Source organism: Prionailurus bengalensis, chromosome B3 (assembly GCF_016509475.1).
Source record: "Prionailurus bengalensis isolate Pbe53 chromosome B3, Fcat_Pben_1.1_paternal_pri, whole genome shotgun sequence".
Taxonomy (NCBI): domain Eukaryota; kingdom Metazoa; phylum Chordata; class Mammalia; order Carnivora; family Felidae; genus Prionailurus; species Prionailurus bengalensis.
The window spans coordinates 56304223-56313412 of record NC_057355.1 but is presented as its reverse complement, the minus strand read 5'-3'; the positions used below and the strand labels follow the sequence as shown (position 1 = coordinate 56313412).

The 9190-nt window shown below is 40.6% G+C and overlaps 1 pseudogene; it reads right to left on the bottom strand.

The window, feature by feature from the left end:
* Positions 1-8324: 8324 nt before the first annotated feature.
* Positions 8325-8453, bottom strand: LOC122469921 (annotated as a pseudogene).
* Between the last annotated feature and the right edge of the window lie 737 nt (positions 8454-9190).

The window sequence follows — 9190 nt, the reverse complement described above, 5'->3', positions numbered from 1 at the left end:
GAAGCTTTTTAATAGTTCTCTCATCGAGCACAGTGCTGGGCACATGCTTGGCATTCAATAAATGTTTGTTGAGATGAAAATATAGAATAGTTCCCTTCATTTTGGATCACATCCTCTCCGTTAGCTATGTCCTTATTCACTCCTTCTTCTTCTTGATGCTAAATGAAGGCAGAAAGAGGCTCTAGCACTCCCCGAGGTGCTTTTCTTGAAGCAAACAAGCCAGCGGAAACCCTCAAACTCTAGGTCTCTAGGAATATTGTTCATGCTGTTTCTCTTTCTTTCATTTTGATTTCACCTTAATAAGCACTAAGCCTATTAATGCTTCCACCCAGGGTAGCAAGCAAGGGAAAGAAGAAGGAACACAACCAGCATTTTGTTTTTCCTTGTCTTAGAGTCAAATTATGTAATTTTTGTAAAAGCACCTCTCCTCTTTTCCTATCATGAGCTAAGGTCATCTGGTCATCTGGAAGAATGGCTTGATGTGGGGCTGCTTATCTTGGTAGGGGATCTGGAGGTGGGCCTTTCAAGTTGCCCCAAGCTGAGCTGGATGTCTGCAACTCCTATTGCTACTTATTTTAAATTAAAAAAAAAAAAAGAAAAGAAAGAAAAAAATGAAGAGTCATGGCTGTCTCCTCTGGTGCACTGGTGTAGAAAATGCTAGTGAACATTTTCATTTTCAGCTCCGGTTTCTTATTCTTTATAATGGAAGAAAATACAGGTGAGTCAGCTCAGAGCGTCACAGGTCCCGTGTTCACGCTGCACTTTTTTGTATTTAAATATTGTTAGAAGCACCTGGAAAGGAGGATAAAGGCATGGGAGAATGTCTAAAGGCAGTCTAAGAGGGCTCCAACTAGTAGTATTTTCTTCTGTCCCGAATACTTATCCTTTTTATGGAGGTTGTTTGAAAATGCTAATCCAGGTTTGTTTATAGATGGCCTCAGCCTGTAGCAAGGCAGCCCCAAGTAACCCTGTTTTCTGTTCCAGCCTCATCTATGGGTCAGAAGTCTTGTAGAAAAAGAGTTTGCCACAGTGTAAAACCAAGAGCAGTTGACGCTGGTGTTAACAGCAAGTGGCCTTGGTGCTTTCTTATTTTCCATGAAAAAAAAAAGGGCAAAGCTTATTCCCAAACTGCTTTAGGAGACCAGCCTTTGGAAAACAGTGGTCAGGAAAAATCAGATCAGGCTCTATTCAGTAGTAAAGAGAATCTTGGTTCCCTCACCAGGTGCCTCACACAGGGACCAGAGAAGAGAGTTTGCGTGAAAGCCACCGACCAGCTGCCAAGCACTTAATACAGATGCGTGGGCTCATTGTATGCTTCCAAGCAGGGGCAGCTTGGCTGCCCATGGCGGCCGCCCCTTCCTTCAGTTCATGTGCCTGGTGCTCCTTGGCCTGGAGGAAAGGCCCCAAGTGACAGAGGCAGACACTGGCTCATCTAATCCCAGTGCTCAGAAAATCGAGAAATTAAGTGCCTCCACAGCCAGGCAAGAGGATAGACGCAGGCAGTGCTCAGAGAAGCTGCCTTCTCCTCCTGGTCATCTAACCCTGTGTTACGCTGTGTTCTATAGGATGCCGAGCTTCTTATACAAACCAAATGGTAATCACAAATCAAAAACCAGTAACAGATATGCAAAAAATAAAGAGGAAGAAATCCAAGTATATCACTAAAGAAAGCCAATTAACCATGAGAGAGGAGACTGAGTGAAGAAAGGAACAGAGAAGAACTGGGAACACAACCATAAAATGAGCAGCAAAATGGCGCTAGGTATACACTTATCAATACAAGGCAGAGCATCCACCAGCATCTAGCCCAAATGGCACCAGCGTTAGGAAAAGTAATTAAAAGCTGAAGACAAAAGAGCTAAAGGGAAGGAAAAAATACTATTTTGTGAAGCTGAAGACAGTTTTTCAGCCTAACAGGTAGAGGGTTTCTATGCATGCAGAAATCATGAGTGAGGTCGGACAGGCACTACTCTTTTATTTAAGGGGTTTTTGTTAAGGAGACAAGGGCAAAGGATGGGCTTGTCAAGACAAAGAACCTAAACTATTATGCACAGTAAGGCAATCGTGAGATTGAGAGCTTGCTTTCGTGTGAAATGAGATTTTTCATTTCCTCTGTCCCAGCCTCAGGAGCAGAGGCGGGGCAGGGATGGAGGGGTTCAATGAGGCTAATAAGAGGAGGAAGCCGGGCCTGAGGAAACAGCTGCTATGAAAGGTCTCCCCGTGATGGGGAACCCAACACTGAGAGAGAGCTCAGCAACTCAGATGTCCCACAGCCAGTAGCAGTCTATCTCCAGAATGTGCCACAATCCCTTTCCGTGTTCCCACTCGCTAGTTCTAGAGAGCTGGAGGAGCCATTAGGTTTAGGTCCGCCTGATGAAAACACTGCTGCAGTGCATTGTGCTCACAGGTCCCAAGACCCCAGAGGCCGAAAGGGATTGAGACAGTGAGCCAGGTTTGGAGAGAGTGCTCAGGGGGACCACCGAGGAATTCTCTGATATGTCCAGGGGGACACTAAAGGTGTGGCAGTCAAGATGGGGGATGGGCTGGAGCCATCTTCCTTTAATGATAAAACCAAAGCTAACCTGGAAGTCTAAGACTGGAGGGTATCATGTCCCTTGACCCTGTGTGCTCCTCCTTGGGATGGAAGACACAGAAACCACTTCGTTCTGTGAGCACAGTGGTGGCCTCAACCCCAAGCACAGCAGGGCGGACTAACCACATCTGGTTTCAGACATGCTGATTTAGCTACCTCTGCCATCATGTAATTCCTAGGCAGACTTCCTCAACTCCCTGACTCCTCTCCTCTAGGCTCTTTCTCAGGTCCCCGTAGCTGTACAGCAATTAGCAGGCCTGTTAGGTGCAGGGCCTGCCAAGCCCAGCGGCTACACCGTCAGTCAGCAACTTACCACCGGCCAAGACGTGTGGGAGGCTGCGATGATTTATTAGATTTATTATTTCCACCAATATGAGTAAACAGGCCAAATGATTTTTTTTTTAAGGCCAGGAATGAAACTACTACTCCTGAGGTACAATTAAGCTGAAATAAAATGATTGGTGGAGAGTTTCTTGTAATATCACACCAAATGTGTAATGGTATGAGGTTAAATTGCGTTCTGCTCTCTGCTCTTTTTGTCTTACAGTCTGATACTCTGTGTGATATCATCTCCTGATACATATTTTCCATCACTAAAAGCAGAGAATATCTGACTTCAGTGTCCTGAGACTTGATGAACGTCAAGTGGTGTTCTTTAAGTTGCTATATTGGGGGCATATTTCTTTCTGTTCTTCATCTTATTGAATTGAATTTACATACAGATGGTGAGTTCTGACAAATGTATATACCTGTGTAACCATTTCCTTAATCAAGGTATAGAAAACCTCCATCATCCCAGGGAGCTGTCTTTTGTCCCTCTTTAATTACTCCCAACCACCTCTATCCCCTGCATGGGAAACACTGTTCTTATTCCAAAGGTTTGTATTGTCTGTTCTTGAACTTCATATCAATAGAAACATACTGAACATGGCTTTTGGGGTCTAATTCCCTTACTCAAAAAGTTTTGAATATTCATCCATGTCGTTATATGGCATGTACACATATATGTACATGTATACATAATTTGTTCATTTTTACCTCTGAGTTGTATTCCATTATATAAATGTACTACAATTTGTATATTCCTTCCCCTGTGGATGGAGTGTTGGGTAGTTTCCAGGTTGGGGTTATTGTGAATAGAGCTACTCTAGACATTCTTATGCAAATCATGTGGGTACCTTTTCACTTCTCTTGGGTAGAATAGCAAGATCAAAGGCTAGGTATATGTGTAACATTATAAGGAACCGACACGTAGTTTTCCAAAGTGGTATAACATGTTCCATTTCCACCAGCACTAGTTTGAGGGCTCCAGTTGTGCCACACCCTGGACACATTATTTTGACTTGGACCATTCTAGTCAATGTGGAATGGCATTTCATTGCGGTTTTAATTTTCATTTCCCTAATGATAACAAGGTTGAGGTTTTTTTTCATGTGATTACTGGCCATTTACATATTTCTTTGGAGAAGTGTCTATTCAAATTTTTCCCCATTTCACTATTAAATTGTTTGCCTTTTTATTATCTTATTTATAGAAGTTTTTTATATATTCTAGATACAAACTCTTTGCCGTATTATGAATATGTTCTCTAGTCCTGTGGCTTACCTTTTCATTTTCTTAGCAGTATTTTAAAATGAGTTTTAAGTTTTTATAAAGTCCAGTTTATCAACTCATTTGTGTTGAGCAATTTTGTTTCCTTTAGAAAATTTTTGTTTCCCTGTTGGGGTGTTTTTTTTTTTTTTCTGAAACTGTTTAAAGTACATTTTCTAAGTATTCTCAATAATAAAAATTTCCCATCATCTGTGTTCACAAAATATGTCTTTATTATCATTCTTTTCTTTTTAAATTTTTTTTATTTTGTTTTTAATTTATGTTTGAGAAAGAGAGAGAGAGAGAAAAAAAAAGCATGAGCAGGGGAGGGGCCGAGAGCGAAGGAGACACAGAATCTGAAGCAGGCTCCAGGCTCTGAGCCGTCAGCACGGAGCCTGACGTGAGGCTTGAACTCATGAATGGTGAGATCATGACCTGAGCCAAAGTAGGATGCTCAACCGACTGAGCCACCCAGGTGCCCCAATTCTCATTATTTTCACTTTAATTACCCAAATGCCATGGTGTCTAGTAACCTGGCTTTTGGGGTTGGGGAGAAGCCCTGATTTGTGTAGTATTTGCTAATTTCCATGGTGGAAACACTCCCACTATGATTTTATTTCACGCAACCAACGGTTTAAGAAGTGGCTTACAAAATTCCTGAATAGTTAGCAGTCAGCTCTCACTGGCTATTATGATTCCCTCCAGCACATCACTGCAAATGCCACAGGAAAACAAGTGGTGAGAGATAAACCATGAGGTAGAGGGCTGTTCCCTGGGACAGTGGAAAGATGCCATGTTTTGAGGGACACCTGGCCACAAAAATAGGAGAGTCAGTGGCCATGACTAACAACCTGACATGACTTTCAACTGTGGCTGATATAAATAAAAGTGCAGATATGAGTGTGTAGGAGTTAAGAAATAAACGTTTCAAATGAGGAACTCACAGTCCGGGAAAATTGGCATAAAAGCAGAGGCTCTGCTGATATTCTCATTTTGGGGGACCTCAAGAGACACCTTCATCCTGAAAATGAGTGGATGAGAATGGAGGTTTATTTATGCTGTAGACAAAGGGAGCAGAATAGACACCAACAGGCAGTAACTGAAGGAGTGACCCCTGGATACATCTTGTATAGCCTGTTCACTTGGAGTAGGAATTAAACAGTAAATAGCACGAGCCCAGTGAGATGGTAAATGAACACATTTCATCCACAGCTGCTGTGGCCAGGTGGTATGCTTGATGTTGTGACACAGGGAATAGCCAAGGAATCAGGACCTCTGAGTCATAAGAAAGAGTCCCACAGGTGACTTTCTTTTTCCCCAAGAAGGCAAGAAAATTTACAGTAGCCTCCGACCACAGCAGTAAGCAGAAGGAAGTTTTTGTTGCAATTGTTCTACACAGAATTTTCATATAAGGGTAGAAAAGCCTGGATATTTGCAGCTGTGCATGGTTTTCTGTAGGAGCTATAATGGAAATAGAGTAAGGGAAACACATTTTAAAATCTTTATTCTCAAAATTAAGCTTTGGCCAATTTTACATATTAGATATTAAATATATGTATTATATGTATGTTTTATTTATTTTACTAAGTATATCATATATGCAGACACACACATTTAACTTAGTTCAAATGATAATAATAAAATGAATGCACTTATGCTCACCATCAAGCTTATATACTAAAACATCACTGCCAAACATCAATGCCAATACTTGATAGCCATCCCTTGATCCATTTTCCTCACTCCTTCCATCATAAAGGGAACTCTTCTCCATTTCAAGTCTCAGTGGTTTTCCTAACTTTACTGCCTACACAACCGTTCTTCAGAGAGAATTTAATGCAGGGAATTGGTAACCCAAGTGATGGAGCAGCTGAGTACCAATCAGGAGATAATGAGATAACCCAGAGACTAGCAACAGCAGGGAGCCAGTATCATACCCAGGCAAAAGAGACAAAGGGAGGAGGGGGGTGGTGGTACTGGAGCCTAGGGGTGGGGTCATGTCCAGGGGATCCTATCCGGTGAGAGCTGAAGACAAGGAGGAGGCATAGCTACTGCCAGAGAAACTATCCAAAGCAGAGTGGAATGAGGGGAAGTAGCCTGGTATCTTCTTTCCACATGTCCTGCAACCTTCTGTTAGTGTCTTCCACTAGGTGAATTCAGCCCACAGCCAAATGACCCTGGGGCCTGCCATGAGGAGCAGAGCAGAGGGGGATGGACATAAACCTGAGCACAGACCTGGTGTAGTGTGGCAGCAAGGAATGCCTTCCATCTTCAGCAGAGTTAAATAACCATGCGTATCCTGTGTGCAAAGTCTAAATGCTCGACAATAGATAAATGTTTAATTAATTGTGAAATATTACGTGGGCTTTGAAAAACACTATTTAAAAGAAATCCAAAATTATATGAGAAAAAAAGTTTAAGTAAAAATATAGAAAAATATTGCACATAAGCTCAAATTATAATTTGAAATAAGTGCACACTAATGTAATAATATGAAATATTGTGCATTATTTCAACTACTTAAATTATACACAGAAAAAAACTGGAAAGATTAATACCAAAAGGTAAGCAGTGTTCTGCTTTGAAATAATAGGTATTTGTATTTTCTTATTCATGTATTTTTTTATTGGGCAAATGATCAACACGTATTGCTTTCATAATCAGATCTAAAGATTTTCCTCCTCAGCACCTGGGATATGGAAGCTCCCAGGGGAATTATCTGCCATTTGGGGACATTACTATTAGAGTAGTTGTTATGATGCTTTCATGCTTCTTATCATATTTATATTTTGTAAAGCACTTTTAGTATTTTTTTTTTGTAATAACCACATGACCTAGGTTTTCCTTCCATGCAGATAAAGAAATAGAACAATGCAAGATAAGACTGGTGGTAAAAGGGAAACCAAAGTCAGAGCATGGGCCTTGATGTCCCTTGTCGAAAGGACACTATGGGAGTCTTTAGTGTTCTTCTCCAAATATTTCATACTTCTTTCAAGACATGTGGTAGAGATTCTCCATCTCCTGGAAAGTATGATCATGTGATTTGCTTTGGCCAGTGGCATGTGAGCAGAAAGGATATGTTTCACATCCCGGTAGAAACATTAAAAGCCAGTGTACAATTAACCATAGTCTCTAACCATAATCTCTTCCTACAACTATGGAAATCACAAGAACACATTTTTTAATGTTTATTTTTGGGAGAGAGAAAGAGACAGCACACAAGTGGAGGAGGGGCAGAGAGAGAGGGATACAAAGGAGGATACGAAGTGAGCTCTGTGCTGACAGCAGAGAGCCTGACGTCGGGCTCGAACTCCCCAACCCTGAGATCATGTCCTGAACTGAAGCCGGATGCTCAACTGACTGAGCTACCCAGGTGCCCAACGGGAGTACATTTGGAAATAAAGCCTCTAACAGTCTAGGTCTCCGAGATCTCCATCTTTCCACCTGCTTTGGGCATGCTGCATGAACAAGAACTAAGCTTTTGTTGTGTTAAGCCACTGAGATTTTGGGGATGCATGTTTGTACAGCCTAACAACCCATTTTGATCAAAGAGAAAATTATTCTCTTCACAGCCCTAAACGGGGTGTCTTATATTCCCATCTATTTTCAAAGACAGTTAACTAGTAACTATTTGTAAAAAGAGCAACACACATCGACAAAATAAAAATATTGGAGCAAAATAGTCAAAGATACATTTTTAAATTATTTAAGATTGTTCCACAAATAGTAAAGAAGTAATTGTCTAAGTTCAAAGAGACATGGAAATAATACACGTGGTTTGGATAAAAGCTCTTAGCACTGTGCTTTTGCTTTTTCTCTTCCCTTCTTAAAAAATATTTCTTGGTTTATTTATTTCCTTTATCAAAAAGACACTAAGGCATTCACAAGTATGTAGGTTATCTGAAGGAGGCAGGCCCAAGAAGGAGCTGGGCTCGCAACAAGCAGCATAGCAGCCTGGTGAGGTCAGGAGATTGGTTACATACAGGGTGATGGAAATCCTGAAGCCAAATTTCTCACTGTCGCGAAAGGAAGTACAAGTATAGAAAGGAGGAAAGTTAGAATAAACCCTGTGGTGTTGTCCTAGAATCAGAAGAATCAGTGGGTACCCATGGTTTTCAATATAGTTAGAAAGAGAATAAATATAGAATATGTATATATGCATGTATGTACACACATATGCATATATATACACACATGTATATATGCATACATACATATATATACACATATAAACATACACTCGATCTTAGCCAAAAGGCCAAGAAGCGATGTATACACATATAAATATAAATGACTGATTCCCCAGGGTTGGGTCAGGCAAAGAACAAAGTGAGTCTGGAATATCTTTTTAATGACAGAAAGTAAGGAAATTATGGAGGAATGATGAAGACATGCCAAAAGTTCACATATATAAGGACTTCCAATGGCCAAACTTGGACATTTTGAGCATGAACAAATAGATAATAATATGGGAGTGCATTACAACATGTTGAATAAAATAGGAAGCCATGAGCCCACATTGATATAAATAAATGAATGAATAAATTAATGAGTTGAGAGACAAAGTCTTTTTTTGGGGGGGGGGATAGGAAATCAAATAACGCATGTAGACGGAATGATAGTATTGGATAAATGCAATTTCCATCACAGTAATAATCAATTCAGGCAAAAAACATACCCAAAGGATGCCAAAACTTGTGGGCAAAAATTGGATGAGAAACAGCTTTTTACATAATCTCTTACATCTATGATATTCCCTCCACAAAATATATCATTGTGGCCTAATCTTGAGGAAGCACTGGAAAACTAAATTGATGAAAAGTCCATAAAATGACTAGACTACAGTTTTAAGAATGTGAAGGTCATGGAGATTAGGGAAGGCTAAGGAACATTCCAGGTTAAAAGACTGGGACACTGATAACTGGCTCAGTAGATACTCCTTTTATGGACCTTCTGCTAATAAGGGATGTTGATGAGACATTTAGCAAAACTTGAATGGGGTTCTGA